At 36.5% G+C, this 21096-nt stretch overlaps 1 protein-coding gene across 4 annotated transcripts in view; it reads left to right on the forward strand.

Moving 5' to 3' along the window:
- Positions 1 to 21096, forward strand: part of LOC126827520 (dystroglycan 1) — a 108924-nt gene that overhangs the window by 19335 nt on the left and 68493 nt on the right. The window contains exon 1 of one of the 4 annotated variants that reach the window (XM_050556950.2): positions 5025 to 5087. The exons of 1 other annotated variant lie outside the window; for it this stretch is intronic. The gene's annotated coding sequence lies outside the window, so the exon portion shown is untranslated. Of the gene's footprint in view, positions 1 to 5024; positions 5088 to 17572; positions 17631 to 19024; positions 19043 to 21096 lie in introns of those variants that run through there. 2 more of the 4 variants (XM_050556949.2, XM_056102608.1) reach the window with 2 other exon arrangements.

Below are 21096 nucleotides of genomic sequence, written 5' to 3' on the forward strand. Positions count from 1 at the left end.
GTGTGAGGAACTTGGGGGAAGCGACGAAAACCCACAAAGTTAGGCATTTCATTGGCTGACAAACGGTCCCATTTTATTTCAATAATTCAGTGTTGGGGTCTTTAGCAGTGTGAGGAACTTGGGGGATGCGACGAAAACCCACAAAGTTAGGCATTTCATTGGCTGACAAACGGTCCCATTTTATTTCAATAATTCAGTGTAGGGGTCTTTAGCAGTGTGAGGAACTTGGGGGAAGCGACGAAAACCCACAAAGTTAGGCATGCGACCCTATTTCTTGTCACATACACACGTTGGATCGAAACCACACCACTTGACACAATAACCAGAATTATGATCTGAGGGGGGGAGGGAGGGGTGGGTGTGTTGAATGGCCGAATGATTTGCACGTTGTATCGTAAAGTCTGTCATTGAGTCAACTGGCATGGTTTCGATTCCCTGGTTGTACGTGACATGAAGTAGGGTCGCCTGTCCCACCTCAAGGGTTTTCTCTGGGTCCTCCAGTTTCCTCCCAATGATAAAGACCCCTACACGCAAGCGAATTATTGAAATAAAATTAAACCATATGTTAGTCCCAAAATGACCTAGTTTGTGTCGAGTGGACATTAAACCCCATCTCTCTCTCTCTTTCTCTCTCTCTATGATCTAATGATGCAGTGTTAAACCATTCGACCACCCAGGTTAGAATAAAATCATTATTCCACTCCTAGACCTCGTTATAATGTTATACCCATAATGACTTACTTTTGGTGGATGTTGAACCATTAAAGAAAAGTTGTATAAAATATTGGAGTTTGGACTGACCTCGTTGTTGAGTATTGTGTAGTATTTATTGTAAGGTGATAAGAATTGTAACAAGTTGATGAATGTAGATGGTTGGGTGAGATATAATCATGATAAATCATCTCCCAGCTATATCTATTGGTGAAGTCGTATTTTCAAACTGGGTAGGGAGGTCGACAATTTTTAGCCTACCACAAGGGATAGAAACCAGGTAGTGCAATAGCTTGGTCATAGAGTGTAGAGGACTACTACATGCGAGCTAAATGGGTGCTGCCATAGGTGGAAGGAAAAAAGAGCTGATCTCCAACACAAACCAGCTTCAAATCTAGTCTTCCCCAACCGACCAGATCTCCTCCCAAACCAGACTCTTAACCAATCTGATTTCCTTTTCCTCCTCCTCCCTCAAACCAGACTGATCTCTTCATAAACAAGCTTGATCTCTTCCCAAACCAGCCCCCACCCAGTCTGTCAACGAGCCTTCCCCTGAAACCAGCCTCCCAATGAACCTGATCTCCTCTCAAACCAGCCGCCACCCAGACTGTCAATGAGCCTCCTAATGAGCCTCCCAATAAACCTGATCTCCTCACATACCAGCCTCCCACCCAGTCTCCCAATGAACCCAATCTCCTCACATACCAGCCTCCCACCCAGTCTCCCATCGAGCCTCCTCTCCTAAAACCAGCCTCCCACCGAGTCTCCCAATGAGCCTCTCAATAAACATGATCTTCTTCCCTGAGACCAGGGCCCTTATTGATGAAAACTTAAACTAAGATACAATCGAAATTTTAAGAAATACTGCAATTCGATTGGCTGACCAATATGCAAATTGGATATATGCAAATTGATTTTACTGGTCAGCCAATCGAATTGCAGTATTTCTTAAAATTTCGATTGTATCTTAGTTTAAGTTTTCGTGAATAAGGGCCCAGCCTCCCACCCAGCCTCACAATAAACCTGATCTCCTCCCCTGAACCTAGCTTCCCACCCAGTCTCCCAGTGAACCTGATCTCCTCACATACCAGCCTCCCACCAAGTCTCCCAGTGAACCCAATCTCCTCCCATACCAGCCTGTAAATAGCCAACTATTTATAGGTTAATCTTAATCTCTTCTCATATAACTAGGTCACAGATAGCCATCCATTAAATCAAGTACACTTTAAGTGTCATTCAAGTGTATAAATAATTTACATATTTACAGGTAAATCTATGCATAGGTCATTCAGGTAACTTTATATATGTAAACATTTACAGGTGTAGAATAACTTACAACATGAATGTCATCTAGTAGAAAGTAGATAATCTCTGCTAATGAAACTTTCCTTCAATGAAATCTTACTTCATTAAAGACCCAACATGGACGAATAATGTCATCTAGTAGAAGGTAGAAATTCTCTGCTAATGGAACTTTCCTTCAATGATATCTTACTTCATTAAAGACCCAACATGGACGAATAAAAGTTAAAATTTACGCAAATTGGTTAGTTAAACATACATTATGCAAGAGCTAAATCTGTCTATTTCAGGTCTTTCTTCAGGCCTGAAATGTTATCTAAATTATTAGATGACAGCGCTAGCCTGCGATCTTTAGTGGATTGTAAGCCGATTTACTGCATAACTTTCCTTCTCTATTAAACGATTAAATGGATAATCGAGACTATGCTGTTTATCGTACTGACTTTAGTAATGATGACCGAGGCTTATGGGAATTTCAGTCGCTTAGTTCTCGGTTCATAGTGGTTCAATTTGAATGAAATTTTCACCAAATTGCCTTTACATTATCTAGTTTTTAACTATTATAATGAGAACTGCCAGCTCGTTACTGAATCTCCCATAATGTAGCTTTAAATAAAGATACATTAATTAAAGATAATAGTTAAAAACTAGATAATGTAAAGGGAATTTGCTGAAAATTTCAGTCAAATTGATCCACTTTGAACCGAGAATTTAGTGATTGAATTTTTGTCCTAGCCTCGATCATCATTACTAAAGTTGGTACGATAAAAAAACATAGTCTCGATTATCCATATCATGATTAAATCATGGAGATTACGGTCTGGATAAGTTAATTAATGTCTAATTAATAATTTAGATAACATTTCAGGCCCAAAGAAAGACCTGAAATAGGCAGAGTTAGCTCTTGCATAATGCATGTTTAACATTTAATTAAGAAAATAATATCAAAATATCAATTGTAGAATATCTCTGGTCTTTGAATCAATCTGATTAAGCAAGAGACCATTTAAACATTTCAGAGAATGTATCGTCTATATAGTGGATACTACATGTTGACAAATGTTCATTTCATCATATCTTCGTAAATACTGTATGGAATTAAAGTATTTTTGGACTGATATCCCCTTTTAGAGATTGATCTTTCAATTCAGCATATCGTGGTAAATACTGAAAGGAATTGAACTATTTTTGGACTGATGTCCCCTTTTAGAGATTCGTCTTTCAATTCAGCATATCTTTGTAAATACTGGACGAAATTGAAGTATTTTTGGACTGATATCCCCTTTTAGAGATTTAACTTTCACAATATTGTAGTTAGCAAGGGATTACTCTATCCCCCAAATGACTTTCAGGGACTTTAATACCTTCATTCCTGAAAAGTTGATTAGAGATTTTAATACACATGATTTATTTTACCAGAGAGAGAGAGAGAGAGAGAGAGAGAGAAGAGCTTGTATTAATGCCGCAGAGTGTATAAGAGGTAGGTTGTACGTGACTCAGAGTACGGTCGCCTTTCCAACCTCGTGGGTTTTCTCAGGGTCCTTAAGTTTTCTCCCACTGTTAAAGACCGCTACATGCAAACGAATTATGGAAATAAAATTGAACAATATGTTAGTCTCGAAACGACCTAGTTTGTGTCATTGAGTCAACTGGTGTGGTTTCAATTTCCGGTTTTAGGTGACAAGGAGTAGGGTCGCGTGTCCAACCTCGAGGGTTTACTCCAGGTCCTCTGGTTTTCTCCCACTGTTAAAGACCCCTACGCGCAAACAAATTATGGAAATAAAATTTAACCATATGTTAGTCCTGAAATTTCCTAGTTTGTGTTGAGTGGATGTTAAACCTCATCTCTCTCTCTCTCTCTCTCTCTCTCTCACTCTCTCATACCAGACAGGTACACTAGATGGTATTCAAGATTGTTTTATTTACTGGAAGGCCAGGGCACAGTACAGCAATATATCACAAGAAACCTGTATAAACTTTCTTTGTCTTCTTTGTCTGATAATATTTTGAAAAGAAGAACAGTTTTTATGATATCTCTTATCTAGTAAATTTACCCCAGCTGAGTTTTTGATCCATCAATCATAAAAAAAAACCTCCACACCATTATTTACAAAAAAAATAACCAATTACATTTAAGCAGCAAAAAAAACCCAACAATTTGTTTTTGTATGAATAGAAAAGAAAGTGGAGTACATATATGACCCTATTAAATTAATTTGTTTATTTTGTAGTCCACAATCTGGTGTAAAGGATTAAGGGGGGGAGGTTAAAATAACTGCTGGATATAATCTATGTCTACTCAAGTAATATACTATAACTTAATCTGATACATATTCTATTGTTGTTACTTTAACTGGTTATTGTTATAAATCTTCCTTTGCTGAGATTCCATGAATACCTCTACCACAACTCTCAACATATCTCGCCCTGTTCCTGTTTAATTACGCACCATAAAACAATATAATCCTATTCTACACCCCAGAAAATTTCCGCAAATTACAAGCGTTACCCTGGAAAGTTTTAATTTATTGCGATTTTAATGATTTTAATATCTGTAATTTAGTGATAATTAGGGTATTTGAGTACAGATGTGTTAAAGGTGTGTGTGTGAAGCAAAGGTGTAGTTGATAATCTTAGTGTACATGACACCTGATATACTAACTCTTCTCTCGCTCTACTGACCATATAATATCTCTGTCTCGCTGTCCTCAACCATACACAGGCTTTTACCATCTCCTCCCTCGACACAAACACTTCAAATTAATCTAACCGCAAAAACCAATATTTGATCAGATAAGATAAATTTAAATTGTTGTTCAAATATATATTTTTCAAAATTTGTTGTCTTAAGATTATCTAAATGGGTTACGGCATGTGTTGCATTGTATGTGAATATTGCCAGCTGATCCTATCGTGTAGGCTGTTCTATTCACTCCCTTGGACTTGTAACATGAAGTTGATATTGTTACTTTAGTAGCCAGTAGAGGTTTTACCTGCTCTACTGAACACATGGGATTATAACTGATGAGATTAAGGATTAATTCTTCTGCTTCACAGATTAAAAGTCAATAAAAGTAAGTCTATTTCAATTGTCATGGGAACCAATATTAAAAATTTCACAATGAGTACACGCTTTTTTTGTTGACTTGGCCTTTCTTATAGGTTACACACTTCTTTTATACTGTAGGTAATTGTTTTATGAAGGGGGCTGACCCCGGGTAGAATCAACCTATATATTTATATACATTGCCTACGAGACCCGGTGTGTGTTTAACACTTAATGTCATGTTAGAGTTTATTTGTCCATAGTTATTTTAGGCCTACTCGATAATGTTATTTTCTTGATTTTGTTGTTTCTGGTGATATATATATATATATATTTGGGAGTCATTTAATATACTGATCAGATAATCATATTTCAGAGCTGGTAAAACATTATTTTACAGTGTACATCAAAATATATAGAGAGAGGGAGGTGTCATTTCAGGAATAACACATGGTTCAATTTTATTTGAATAATTTGCTTGGGCATAGGGGTCAATAGCAGTGGGAGGACCCGGAGAAAACTCATGAGGTTGGACAGGAGACCCTACTCCTTGCCACGCGCAACCGGGCATTCAAAACCACGCCAGTTGACTCAATGACAGACCTTATGATACAGCACGCACGTGCTAACCATTCGACCATCCAATCCCCCTTAAAAGGTAGCAATGTCTTCTATAAAATTATACAATAAATAGTTTATTGAGTTTCAACAATTATTCTCTTGTCGGTTCAAGCTGATATGATATTGTGTTTTGAGATGTACAAAGTTTTGACAAAGTTTTCCATCAGTTTCCAACCCAGTAGACATGACATATCCTACAGGCAACCAACTACTAAAAAATATATTTTGTAAAAACAGTATTAAATCTGACAAGATATTTCAAGCCAAGCACTTGTTAATAATACAAATATTGATGTAGCTTCAGTTATCAATGATGTGGGTTTCTAGTAGTGACCAAACAGTGGTTGACAGTGTGTAATAATAAATACTATATGAATAATATGTCTCTCAAGTAATAAAATGAAATGAAATGAAATGGGGTTTAACGTCCTACTGTTCTGTTCTGTGCAATGTGGGAAATTTTTACCTGGACAGTGGTACTATCGCCTACTCTTATATCGAATTCCAACTGCCAAGGGATCTTTTATGTGTACACCAATGTATACACGGGATTTCATTTTTTTCATACCATTTAACGTCCTATTGTTCTGTTCTGTGCAATGAGGGAAATTTTTACCTGGACAGTGGCACTATCGCCTACTCATATCGAATTCCAACTGCCAAGGGATCTTTTATGTGTACACCAATGTATACACAGGACCTTGGTTTTTTCATACCATCTGAATGACTAGACATCTGTCCTTGTCAGGCCCTTCGTCCTGCACCACTGACAAGGGGGAACTACGTCTGAAAATCCCAAGGAACTTTCTTAGCCAATGCAGGGGTCAAACACCTGACCTCCAGGCCAGAGAACCAGCATCTTACCCACTTAGCCACTGTGGCTCCCCGGGGCGCCGGTATGTCTCCCAAATAATGACCAAACAGTGGTTGACAGTGTGTAATAATGAACTTGTTTGATTGACATAATTTTACCTGTTCATTAGAAATTTCATAATTTCACAAAAAAAAAAAAATGTTTTTTGTTTATCTAGATGTTTAAGTGTATGTAAATGAAAATTCAAAGTTTTTGAAATATTTCAACCCATCCTATTCATAATCATATCTAAGAAAAAGGATGGGATGATAAAAATAAAAATGATCAACATTTTTGTTTGCTTTTTTCTGGTTGGTTAATTCAATTGAACACAGAGAGTCGTTATTACATGTGACGCGTAATTATCATTCTTCTAAAAGAAATATATCAACAATTTAACTTTTTGCTTCGTTGGATTCCCAGTTAGATACAAAAATCACGAATTAAATTAAAGAAAAAAAAAATGAAAGAAGAATGATTATTAACGTTCTTTGCATTCACGTGTTCTACTTCTCGACAATTGAATTAAGAAAGAATGTTGATTCATATAAAAAAAAAATAGACATAGTGAATTTGAATAGATATCGAATTTGGCATTTAGAATTTTGCTCGGTGGATAAAAACGAAGCCTAGTTAAAACTATTAAATATAACATTGTTTTCTTTCTACAACTTTAAAATAAAAAATCTAACTATACATGCTGACCTGTCATTTTCCAGAATGAATATAGCTATGATTAATACTAGGTCATTTTAATAACTCGCTTATGCATAGGGGTCTTTGGCAGTGGGAGGAAACCGGAGGTCCCAGAGAAAACCCACAAGTTTGGACAGACAACTCTACTCCTTGTCAAGTACAACCGGGGAATCGAAACACCACCAGTGGACTCAATGACAGACCTTATGATATAATGTGCACGCACTTACTATTCGGCCATCCAACCAACTGGTAGTGCACGTAATGGATCCCAGTGCTTTCGTATAATACATGAAATGAAATGAAATGGGGTTTAACGTCCTACTGTTCTGCTCCTTTCGTATAATACACCTGGAACCAAAAATCTATAAATTCTAAAAAAAGGAATGAGATTGAGAGCTGTTTATTGAAAGAAACCTACTAGAAATGATGATTGTACATCAGACAGAAGCTTCCTGTGTTAAATTTATTTCTCTTAAGATCTATGGATAACGACAGAAATAGAACAGGAAAATCTACTTTCAAGTTTAATTGAATACCTACAAGTTCAGTGGACCATGACCGGGTGTATTTTGTTACCTACATGATATGTTGATACATAAACAATACACTCGATGAACAAAAGAAAACAAATGGAGTTTAACGTCCTACTGTTCTGCTGGGACTGGGCTAATGAAGACGGGCATAAGCCATACAGTGTGCTATGAGGAGAATTTTGCCCTACTCTCTATGTCGAGAAAACCCACAAAATTAAGCCAGCAACCCTTCTTCTGGTCACACACCCTTGACTGCCATGATCTGTGACACATGCTGTGGAGAACTCAGCCAACCAGATCCCCTAGAACACATAGACCACATGTCAAAATTAATCAGAACAAAGGTACTGAACCCAACAATAGAATTAAACCATTAAATTAGTCTCTCTCTCTTTCTCTCTCTCTCTCTCTGTCAGGTGTAACTAGTGGGGGGGGGGACATAAAGTTTCAATCCAGAAGTCAATCCAGCAATGGCTAGAGAGGGGTTTCTCGGGGCCATTGCTTCAGGTATACGATTTGATAAGGCCAACTTCAAGTTTAGTCACAAAATATAAACAGAGCTAGTGCTAATCCCAACCTTAACCCTAACCCTGAACCAAGGCCTATTGCTTACCCTAAAACCCTAACTTACAATCTTGCCAACAATTGCGTGCCCTAACCTTATTTACATCTCAGCAACCATGGCGAAAACTGAGCTGGCCTTTTACATCACAGCAACCATGGCGAAAACTGAGCTGGCCTTTTACATCACAGCAACCATGGCGAAAATTGAGCTAACCTTAACAAATAGTTTTAGCCGATAATTACTATGTAATCAAAATCAACAGGTGCTTGCTATGATGGAGAGACTGTGAACTGAAATGGCTCTTCTCCTATTATACCTGAAAATGAAATGACTAGAAACCATTAATTAACCTATAAATTGAATTCATGCCGATTAAAATTAATTTATAATTGAAGAGCCGCTTCGGGTACTCATCAGTGCATTGTAACATATTGTGCTCGTGGACTGTTAGGGGGGTTGGATGGCCAAATGGTTAGCACATGCGCGCCACGCTATATCATACGGATTGTCATTGAGTCAACTTGCGGGGTTTCGATTCCCCGGTTGTACGTGACAAGGAGTATGGTCGGTCGCCTGTCCAACCTCATGGGTTTTCTCCGGGTCCTCCGGTTTCCTCCCACTGCTAAAGACCCCTATGCGCAAGCGAATTATTGAAATAAAATTGAACCATGTGTTAGTCCCAAAATGACCTAGTTTGTGTCAAGTGGACGTTAAACCCCATTTCTCTCTCTCTCTCGTGGACTTTTGTTATACGAGGAACATTATATAATTTAATCAGTTTTGGTGATTTTATAAGTAATTATTAGAAATTATATCAGAAGCCACAAGGCTTATGATTAAAATAAAGAAAACTGTATTTTATTTTTCAAAGAATTTTCAGCCAGCAAGTTTACAATTGGTGAATTTATTAATGAGTAGGGGGGTCATGGTGGGTAAGACACTGACTCACTAGCCTTGAGGTCTGGTGTTCGATCCCTGCATTGGTCGAGAAAGTTCATCCAGATTTTCCGGCGTAGTTCCCCCTTGTCAGTGATGCAGGATGGAAGGCCTGACAAAGACAACTGTCTAGTCGTTCGGATGGGATGAGAAACCGAGGTCCCGTGTACACATTGGTGTGCAAGTAAAAGATCCCTTGACAGTTGGAATTCGATATAAGAGTCTGCCGTAGTGCGCTGTCCAGGCAAAATTTCCCATATAGCAAACTGTATGGCGTATGCTCATCTTTATTAGCCCAGTTCGGAGCAGAACTGTAGGACGTTAAACCTCATTTCATTTCTATTAATAAATACAATAAACCATGAAGCTAACAATTAAAATAAAAATGTATATTTTGAAGGATTTTAAGGCAGTTATTTTAAAGTTATTAAATTTATTAATTAGTATAATAAACCAAAAACCTAGTAATTAAAATAAAAACGTATTTTAGATTTCAAAAGATTGTTAAGCATCAAGTTTACAGTTAGTGAATTCATTAGTGGCTATAATAATGGACCCTATAATAGTTCCATTTTAAGGGCCATTTTATCATAAACCAGAAACCTAATAATTAAAATATAAATCGTATCTTGAATGAGTAGCGTTTCTTTGATATTTTTTTATATTTAAAGCCGGCAAGTTTAACAATGATTGCCAACAGATGGTAAAGTACTCATAATAAACAAAGAACTGATCCAACTTAAAGAGACATTAAGCTTAAAAAAAAGAATATTACCTGAACTCATTCCTAAATTTCAAGAGAGAGAGAGCAATGGGGTTTAAACTAGGTCATTTTGGGACTAACATATGGTTTAATTTTATTTCAATAATTCGCTTGCGCGTAGGGGTCTTTAGCAGTTGGAGAAAAACGGAGGACCCGGAGAAAACCCACGAGGTTGGACAGGCGACCCTACTCCTTGTCATGTACAACTAGGGATTCAAAACCACGCCATTTGACTCAATGACAGGCCTTATGATACAGCTTGAACGTGCTAACCATTCGGCCCCCAAATTTCAATATTTTGATTTGAATATAGATAGGCTGTATTCAATGCACTTCTATTAAAGATGTCTTATGAAATCTAGGAATGTCCCTTAAAGTAAAATATTGAAAATAAATATTTAGAACTTTATGTTTCTGAATCAAAGTCACAATAAATGAAGAGAAATATGAAAAATAAATATGGAAAACTTTTAAGTTTCTGAACCAAAGTCCGGATAAATTTTATGAGACTTATTTTGTATGATGTAGTATATGATTCCTTATGGAGGGAGAGGGTTAACATCTAGTTCTTTGAATGGGACAGAAAATTAAAGTCTGTCTACCTGGCACGATCTCTGCATTGGCCGAGTAAGTTCATTGGGATTTTTGGACAAGGTTTCCCCTTGTCAGTGTTGCAGGACGGAGGGCCAGACAAGGACAGCTGTCTAGTCATTTGGATCGTCCGGAAAACCAAGGTCCTGTGTATACATTGGCATGCACGTAAAAGATCCCTTGGCAGTTAGAATTCGATATCAGAGAGGGCCATAGTGCTGTTGCCTGGTCAAAATTTCCCTCGTAGCCCACTGTATATCATATGCCTGTCTTTATTAGCCTAGTCGGAGCAGAACAGTAGAACGTTAAACCTCATTTCATTTCATTTCTATTCACAATACTTTTTCAGTTAATGTTTTCTTTGAATTGTCTCTTTAAAAATATGTTTCGGCAACTAGGTCATCGGGTCATCTTCGAACACATTTCTTTCTTTAACATAGAAAAAAAGCCCAAGCATCTAAAGTATTAGATGTAGTAGTAGCATTATTTGATTATTTCCACACATTTTTGAAATTCTTGACATTTCAAATTAATTTGTTTGATTAATTAATCAAATCTCTTTCCAACATAATATTTTTTTTGTTATATGGTTTATCATTTAATCATTTCTATTAAAAAAAGACATTTAAACATAGAAATAAAATAAATGTCCAATTATTGGCAAAACATTATTTTGTTGTAATATGTCACCCAAGCCCAAGCATGATTTTACACAAAAAGCTATAAATCACCATGGTAATGTACATAACCTAAAGCCATTTAAGAGGTGATTTATCATTGGCCGACAGCCAGATTTATAACTGGTTGTAAGAATTAATTCTGTTGGTCCCAAGTACATTTAATAACTGTCAACAAGATTAGTAATGGACACAAATAAATTATAAAAACAGGAGAAAGGCTTATATCAATCTGTGAAATGAAATGAAATGGGGTTTAAAGTCCTATTGTCCTGGGCTGATTTTGTAGACGGGTATAAGTCATACAGGGGGCTATGAGTGAAATTTTGCCCAAACAGCGGCGCTACGACCTATTCTTATATCAAATTCCAACTGTCAAGTGTTCTTTCATGTGCAAGCCAGTGTGTTAGGGACCTCAGTTTTTCGTCCCATACGAAAGGTTGATCATAGATTGTCCCTTGCTAGGCCCTCCATAATGCACCTCTGACATGGGGGAACCTTGCCGAAAAATCCCGATGAATTTTCTCAGTCAACGAAGGGATCGAATTCATTGTGATTTTTCGGCACAGTTCCCCCTTGTCTGTGGCACGGGATAAAGGACCTGGCAAGGAACAACGTATAGCCGTTCGGATGGGACAAAAAACTGAGGTAAGTCTGAATTCGAAATAAGAAAAGACTGCTGTGCCACTGTCCGGGCAAAATGCCCCTAATACAACACTGTATGGCATATATGTCGGTCTTCATTAGCCTAGTCCGAACAGAACAGTAGGACGTTAAACCATATTTCATTTATTGTCAAGGTTTCTATATGTAACGGAGGGTTGAATGGCCGAATGGTTAGCACGTGCGTGCTGTATCATAAGGGCTGTCATTGAGTCAACTGGCGAGGTTTCAAATCCCCGGTTGTACGCGACAAGGAGCCTGTCCAACCGCATGGGTTTTCTCCGGGCCCTCCGGTTTCCTCCCACTGCTAAAGACCCCTACGCGCAAGCGAATTATTAAAATAAAATTAAACCATATTTTAGTCCCGAAATGACCTAGTTTGTGTCGAGTGGACGTTAAAACACATTTCTCTTTCTCTATATGTAAAGCTGATTTACACAACAATTGATACTTTATGTAAGAGACTACATGTCTCGGTAGACTCCATCATTTCACCATGGTGAATATTCATCTTGTGACTGTATGTATGAATTATCGTGGGTTGTGTGCCAGGAGGCGAAATTATCAACCTCTTGTTAGAAGTCTTGATAACCAGGATGGTGCCATTATGATGATGTAGCCTGCTATCTGCTAATTTACTTCGCTTTCAATTATTAGCTTTTACTTCAATTATTTCTACAGCTCTTTCATGTTAGGAGGTAAAATCTGAAAGGTCACATGACCCACGGTCTGGAGGAAGTATTTAATGACAGATTCGTCTGTTGGAGCCAATCTCTGGAGGTTTATTAAAATCGGAATCAGTTTGCAAGGTAAAGAAGACGCAGCTAATTAATTCATTGATATTTACAGGATTCAGGAAGTCTGCCAAAATGGTAATTTTTTTTAGGATCAGATCTCGACATGCAATTGAAAAGTCAAAGATATGAAATATTAACTTTATCGTAATAAACTTTTCTGAGAATTTCTTTGGCAGATTTTCCGTAAAATATGGCTGCGGTAGGCAACATGGCGACAGAGAACGGGACAAACAACTAGAATATTGTTTAATCCTTGAGTGACATTTAGCGATTGAGCACATAAAAAAAAACACAACTCAGTTTATATGAAAAACAATCACTGGGTTATACACATATAGCACGACATTTTGACAAGTATTCTCTTATCATTTTCCCGGTTGTACGTGACAAGGAGTAGGGTCGCCTGTCCAATATCGTGGGTTTTCTCCGGATCCTCTGTTTTCCTCCCACTACTAAAGACCCCTACATGCAAGTGAATTATTGAAATAAAGTTGAACCATATGTTAGTCCCGAAATGACCTAGTTTGTGTCGAGTGGATGTTAAACCCCATTTCTCTTTCTCTTTTATTGTTTTCAAGCACAAATCAAGAATATCTTGACTCTGATTTCAGAGGTGTGCTGCCTAACCTCATGGGTTTCTTCTGGGTCCTCTGGTTTCCTTCCACTGCTCAAGAGATACGCAGAAGTGAATTATTGAAATACCAACCATGTGTTAGTTCTGATTAGATCTAGTTTTTGTTTATTGGACCGTGGACGTCTCTCTGTCCTGGGAAATATTATGGATTAATATATATATATAAAAGTAATATTAAAGTATAAATTTATGAGTTGTGGTCGTGAGTCATTATCACTTTGTGCAGCTGTGTTTATACGATTTTAAAAGATGGCATTTAATTGATTCCTGGACAAAGAATTGAATTATTAATGATATACAAATCTATCATTTTATTTCTATTTTATTTTAATCTGATGGAGTCCCCGCCCTGTCAGCATGACAAAACGTGACACCATCAGGTTAAAGTGACCTATTGTACTGACATCAGCTCTTTGTTCACAAGAAGAAAGGGGAAATTGTCGAAGAACTTTTTGTGTCGTGAATTTGATGAATGGAAGGAAAATGCTGCTTCATCCCCCTCTTGTCTTTGTTGGGATTGAGAGGAGCGTCACTTGGTGACAAATACAATACGGTACTTTGTTACATCCGATTGTACTGTCCAAACAGACAACGTAATCTCTTTAAGTTAGTCAATGCTGTTATAATGATAGCTGTATTCCCTTTAAATTAGTCAATGCAGTTAAATTATAGCTGTATTCTTTTTTGAGTTCGTCAATTCTGAATAAAAGGCAAAACCCACTTTTGGACGAGAATGCTTGACGCGAACAGAACAACGAGTGGGGTTAATTACAACCTCAAACTGATGTTTAATACGAATCATAATTGTCCCCCGCCTTTCGAAGAAAGCAGGGGACTATTAAAATGGGTTCGTCCGTCTGTCTGTCCGTCTGTCTGTCCGTCACACTTTTTGGGACACAATAACTCTCTTCCTAATTGAGCTAGAATGTTCAAACTTGGTGTATGTGTTTATTAGGTCAATGCCTTGATGGAGTTCGAAGATGAGCATTTTCCGCTTAGGGTAAGCAGAGATAAGCAATTTGATTGGTTGATGCTTTGGGACACGATAACTCTCTTCCTAATTGGGCTAGAATGTTCAAACTTGGTGTATGTGTTGATTAGGTCAATGCCTTGATGGAGTTCGAAGATGAGCATTTTCCGCTTAGGGTAAGCAGAGATAAGCAATTTGATTGGTTGATGCTTTGGGACACGATAACTTTTAATTGAGCTAGAATGTTCAAACTCGGTGTATGTGTTTATTAGGTCAATGCCTTGATGGAGTTCGAAGATGAGCATTTTCCGCTTAGGGTAAGCAGAGATAAGCAATTTGATTGGTTGATACTTTGGGGCACGATAACTCTCTTCCTAATTGAGCTAGAATGTTCAAACTTGGTGTATGTGTTGATTAGGTCAATGCCTTGATGGAGTTCGAAGATGAGCATTTTCCGCTTAGGGTAAGCAGAGATAAGCAATTTGATTGGTTGATGCTTTGGGACACGATAACTTTAGTTCTAATTAAGTGAGATTGATGAAACTTGGTGTATAGTTTCATTACAGTAATACCTTGACTAAGTTTGATAATGAGCATTTTCTGCTCAGGGTAAGCAGAGCGATACGCAATTTGATTGGTCGAGACTTTGGAAAACAATAACTCTCCTACTTTGATTGTTAGACTATAAGTAAAGATATACTGTTTGATTGTTCAATACTTTGTAAAAGATAATTTGTGATAAATTTATATGTGTCCTCTAATTATTTTCCTATTTCGGCGGGGGACATCAGCCTCACTGTTGGCTTGTTACCAGTACAACAACTTACTTCCACTTTTCAGCCATATTAAGGTTAACTAAAGGGTACGATGGACTTGTTTTTGTCCGGGAGGCCATTTCAGAAGAACCTTGGTTCGATGTGACTCCGATCATTTTTACCTGAAATTGATTGTTCCACAGAAAACTTATACGATTTGCTACCAGATGGCGCCATTAGCTGGGGTTCGTTGTAAAAGCGACTTGGATTGTTCTTCCCGGGGGCTCTTCAATTGTAGCTGTATGCCTTTAAATTAGTCAATGCTGTTACAGTTGTAGCTATATCTCTTTAAGTTTGTCAATGCTGTTATAATTATAGTTGTTCGCTCTTTAGTCAAAGGTTTACTAAATTAAACTACTATTGTCAGATTTTAGTACCATATTTATAAGCTAATTATAAAATAAATACAGTTCAGATAATTGCTGAATGTGTCATTTCTTAAAATCTCTGTGCATCATTTATGGGACAATATTTCAATTTTCAAGGTATAACCTACACCATGGATCTCTTGGATAGTGAGCCAGCACCATGCACAATGAACCATAAAAAGGAAGGCAGACCCCACCCTCTCGCCCCTTAGTCTATTCCTTTGATAATTATTAATTATTTCAATGACATTTAGTAATTGAACTGGAAATAAATAATTACAATTCAAGGGAATACAATTACTGTCGAGTGACATTTCAACAAGGCTTCTCTAGTTTTCGTCAAATAACGACTCCTGGTCGAAAGTTACTCATTAATAAACAGTAATTGAGAGAGAGAGAGAGAGAGAGAGAGAGAGTGAGAGTACTTTAAAACATCTAAGGACTATTTCACCAAAAAATTAATTTAAACTGTATACATCATTGTCATTGAAGAGAAAAAAATCTGAGACCAAATTACAGTTCTTGCCCTGTTAGAAGTCTACATTCCTAAGATTTTAGTTGTGTAGAGAGAGAAGAGAGAGAGAGAGAGAGGTCCACTCGACACAAACTAGGTCATTTTGGGACTAACATATGGTTCAATTTTATTTCAATAATTTTCTTGCGCATAGGGGGTCTTTAGCAGTGGGAGGAAATGGAGAGGACCCGGAAAAACCCCATGGTATTCCCTTGAATTGTCACCTGTGTATAAAAACATATATCTTTGATAGTTTTCGCAAAAAAAGAAAAAAAAAAACCAAATTGTAAAAGTATCTACATGTACATACTTGTTATTGAAATAGACTTTGATAGTTTACACAAAACAAAAGTAGAACTTTGATCGTTTTCACAAAACAAAAGTAGAACTTCGATCGTTTACATAAAACAAACAAAAAGTATAACGTTTGATCGTTTACATGTACACAAAACAAATAAAAAAATACAACTTTTGATAGTTTGCACTAAAAAAAAAAATGTCGATTGTAGAAGGGATGTAGTCTATGATTATAGGTTGTTGTAATACACAATTATTGAAATAAACGTTTGTCTTTGTTCGGTTATATTTAGACAAGGGCGTGCTGGCTATTAGTTGGTGTAATGTTAAGTAGTGTATTGATCCGTACAGTAAAATGGCTTTTATTAAATCTTATCTTTTTTTATACTATTTAAAGAGACATGCTCTGCATTTAAAGGAGTTGCCTAACATTTAAATGGAAATAAATCGTTTTATTTTTTATACTATTTAAAGGGACTTGCTTAGCATTTGAAGGAGTTGGCTAACATTTAAATGGAAATAGATTGTTTACTGTCATTTTGAAAAAAAGATTTTTTAATCAACATTTTGTGAGTTTTCTCCGGTTTCTATCCACTGCTAAAGATCCCTGCACACAAGTAATTTGAAATAAAATTGTACCATATGATATGTTAGTCTCTCTCTCTCTATCTCTCTCTCTCTATCTCTCTCTCTCTCTCTCTCTCTCTCTCTATCTCTGTACACAGATCTTCAACTAAAATCTTAGGAATGTAGACTTCTAATAGGGCAAGAACTGTAATTTGATCTCAGATTTTTTTCTCTTCAATGACAATGCTGTATATATTTTAAATTATTTTTTTTATGAAATAGTCCTTAGATGTTTTAAAGTTATTCATGCAAATTAATACATTTATACATTTTTCAAGTTATTTTCACAACAAAAACTTCAATTAAAATATTTTAGGAATTCAATTGTCTATAAATAGAGTAAGAACGAAAATGGAGTTTTTTTGTGATCTTTAAGTTTATTCATGAAAATTATATAAGTGAACAAAAAGATTTAATATAATCAATATTTGCGAGAGGTAGTGTACCTTTAAATCACGTGCTTTGATGTGTCTTTGTGTATCCCGGGGTAACAAAAGATAACTCTAAAACCGGGTTCTACAGCAGGCACCAGGTGTTGAGTAACACAAACAAAGAATTCTGCTTATTTCTAGTGAGCTGGCAGTGAGAGTTAGTTGGATTTATATCTATTTCTACATAGCTGCTAAATTGTCTTCTCGTATGTCTGGAGTAAGTTCCATTTTCTTTATGAATCATGCATGTTATTCTAGTCTGAATATATTTAGCTGCTAAAAGCTTAACATCATTTACGTAGGATTTTGAATTCGTCGAACTACAATATTTAGAAATTTGAATCTCTAAAGTTAAGATTGTGAAAGGAATATCAGTTGAGAATTGGTTCATACCTGCTAAATTATCTTGTGTTATATCTGATCTGTTCCTTTTTCTTTCTGTATCATGTTGTAATGTTCTTCTCATTGGGGGTGGGATCTGAAGTAAGTTCCTTTTTCTTTATGTATCATGTTGTAATGTTCTTCTCGTTATGGGAGAATGCACGTTGTATCATAAGGTCTGTCATTGAGTCAACTGGCTTGGTTTTGATAAACCCCCCGGTTGTACGTGACAAGGAGTAGGGTCGCCTGTCCAACCTCGTGGGTTTTCTCCGGGTCTTCCGGTATCTTCCCACTGTTAAAGACCCGTACGTGCAAGAGAATTATTGAAATAAAATAGAACCATATTTTAGTCCTTAAAAATGATCTAGTTTGTGTCGTAAAATCGTTCGATGGACCTCTTATTAAAGTTATAATTTCATATTTTTAAGTTATATTTTTAAAATGTATTAAAATAAACCCCTAAAATAGATGGTATCTATAAACAGTCCTACTTTGTTAAAGAATAATCCTATAATTCACTATTGCCAGTTGAGAAATTGGCAAAAATATCATTTTCATCTTCAAATTCAAACGTTTGATGATAGCTATTCCATGGTGGGGAATAGGAAAACAAGGGAGGTAATTGTGTTATTATTTCCGGTGTGAAGATTTGTAAGTGTGAGAAAGATAACCTATGATCGTATAATAGTGAGTTGACAACCTATTGAGCAAAAGACATAGAAATAATTATGTTTTGACTTTCTTAGAAAATATGAAATTGTAACTTTAATGACTAGACGCTGACCAGACCGTTGAGTTCGTAAGTTGACTGGGATAGGCAATTTGTTTCGTTTCTAGTAAAGCTGCTGCCTACAATACCCACTGGAATAATGATATATCACTAATTCCCTGGATTAATTCTTCTTTAATCATAGATGAATTAATATGTTAATTGAGTTGACTTAACTGACTATATCTAAGGGCTTGACGTAGATAGGTCAACAATTTTACCCATTGTAAGGAAAAAGTAAATAAGTGTGGTATAGTTAATATTTAAATAATAGGAAATAGTTACATTGTGTTTGTTTTATAAACAATAGAGTGGGTTGCTGTTGCTGTTAGTCATTTCCTTCGATCTGTTAACCTTATAGTATACATACACCGGTACTTACCTAGTTTTTACTTATATACTACGTGGATATACATGTATACAGAGTTTTGTATACTATATTACCTACTACGTGGATATATATATATACAGTCCACACGGTTTGTATACTATATTTTGATTTTATTGTTACTTAAATACTTTTTATAGATTGTATGATATATTTTAGGTTTTTTGGTAATAATTGAGGTTTTTTGGTAATAACTTAGTTTTTTTTGGTAATAACTTCTTTTGGTAATAACTTAGGTTGTTTTGGTAATAACTTAGGTTTTTTGGGGTAATAACTTCTTTTGGTAATAACTTAGATTTTTTGGTAATAATTTCATTGATAGGCATTGTGAGTAATTAAATATATTAACATAACTTCATTTCTTTGGTAGGCATTGAGTAATTGAACAACAGTATTAACACAAAGTACAATTTACGGACACAACCTCAACCACAGTGGACATTAAACCCTCTCTCTCTCTCTCTCCCTCTCTCTCTCTCTCTTGATGGATTGTTTTCAAATTTTCACTGATTGTCCATTGATAACACTCTACAGGTCAGAGTTCATGATGGATTGTTTTCAAGTTTTTCACTGATTGTCCATTGGGACTAAGAAGGAACCCTGTCGAAATTCAGAATTTTTTTGATCTCAATTTGTCTGGCTGAATTATACATGATGCTTAAAAGTTCAGAGGTTTGATATATTCAATTGAATTAAAGTACCAGTACTTAATAGAGGAACTTAAACACTTGTAACTACTTTAAGTTTACAAGTCTATCTACTTATTGATATTTGATCATTTTTCTTTATATTCGGGTTGGTTAGAGCTTGAGGAAAAACGTTGTACTATTTTCACCTTTGCAATCAGACCAGGTTTATCTGTTTAGTGCAGCTCTAAATTAAAGGACAATATTGGTGCCAGTCATTATCACATATGTGATAAAGCTGGTTAAACACATTCCAAATATAATTTTAACACACAGATCATTCCTACGATAGCTGAGTAATACAGGATATATGGTTATAGAGGTATGACTCGTGTTTTCCTTTGGCGTTCGTCACTTCCGATTCAGGAAACCTGTATTACTCAGCTATCGTAGCAATGATCTCTGTGTTAAAATTATATTTGGAACATGTTTAATTAGTTCTATCACATAATGACTGACACCAATAATGTCCTCTAAACATGTTGATCATTTTGGAATGGATATAGAATGTGTAGGAAATTGCATGTGCTTGCACGCTGTATTTTTCAGCAGTGGGAGGGAACTAGAACACCCAATACTATGTTACCAGTGGGAGGGAACTAGAACACCGAATACTATGTTACCAGTGGGAGGAAACTAGAACACCTGATATCACTTTAAAAGTACAGGTCCAAACCAATATGTAGTGATGTTAGGTGTGCTGGAGACAGGACAAACATACACATTCTAGAACACCTGTTACCACTTTCACATAGCAAACAGATTTTTGTTGTACTTAGTTTGGTAAGACGCTGGCTCGCTAGCCTGGAGGTCGGGTATTCGATCCCTGCATTGGCCGAGAAAGTTCATCCAGATTTTCCGGCGTGGTTCCTCCTTGTCAGTGATGCAGGACGGAGGGCCTGACAAGGACAGCTGTCTAGTCCTTCGGATGATACGAAAAACCGAGGTCCCGTGTATACAATGGAATGCACGTAAAAGATCACTTGGCAGTTGGAATTCGATATAAGAGTAGGCGATAGTGCTGCTACCCGGGCAAAATTTCCCTCATAGCACACTGTATGGCATATGCCCGTCTTCATTCGCCCAGTATAGGAGCAGAACAGTAGGATGTTAAAACCCATTTCATTTCATTTGTACTTAGTTTGTTAATACTAGGACTGGGATTGGTGAGTTGTAAATTACCATGTCTAGAATACAATAGATGATGTCAGGGTGAAAATTGATATGTTTGAGGTTAAATTAAGGTTAGGTCATTGTAAAGGTCAGAGGTCAGCGTTAATTCAGCTATAAATATATTCATTTATGATACATATAGTTGTAAACATTGAGGGTAGGTGTGTCTAGGACCCTTTTACATTTTGGTATTGCACACAAAACATCCTTTGGCAGTTGTAATTTCAAGAATAGTAGACAGAAATGCTGCTGCTCAGGCAATATTCACCCTTGTGTTGCATACATA

This window comes from Patella vulgata, chromosome 7 (assembly GCF_932274485.2).
Source record: "Patella vulgata chromosome 7, xgPatVulg1.2, whole genome shotgun sequence".
Lineage (NCBI taxonomy): Eukaryota > Metazoa > Mollusca > Gastropoda > Patellidae > Patella > Patella vulgata.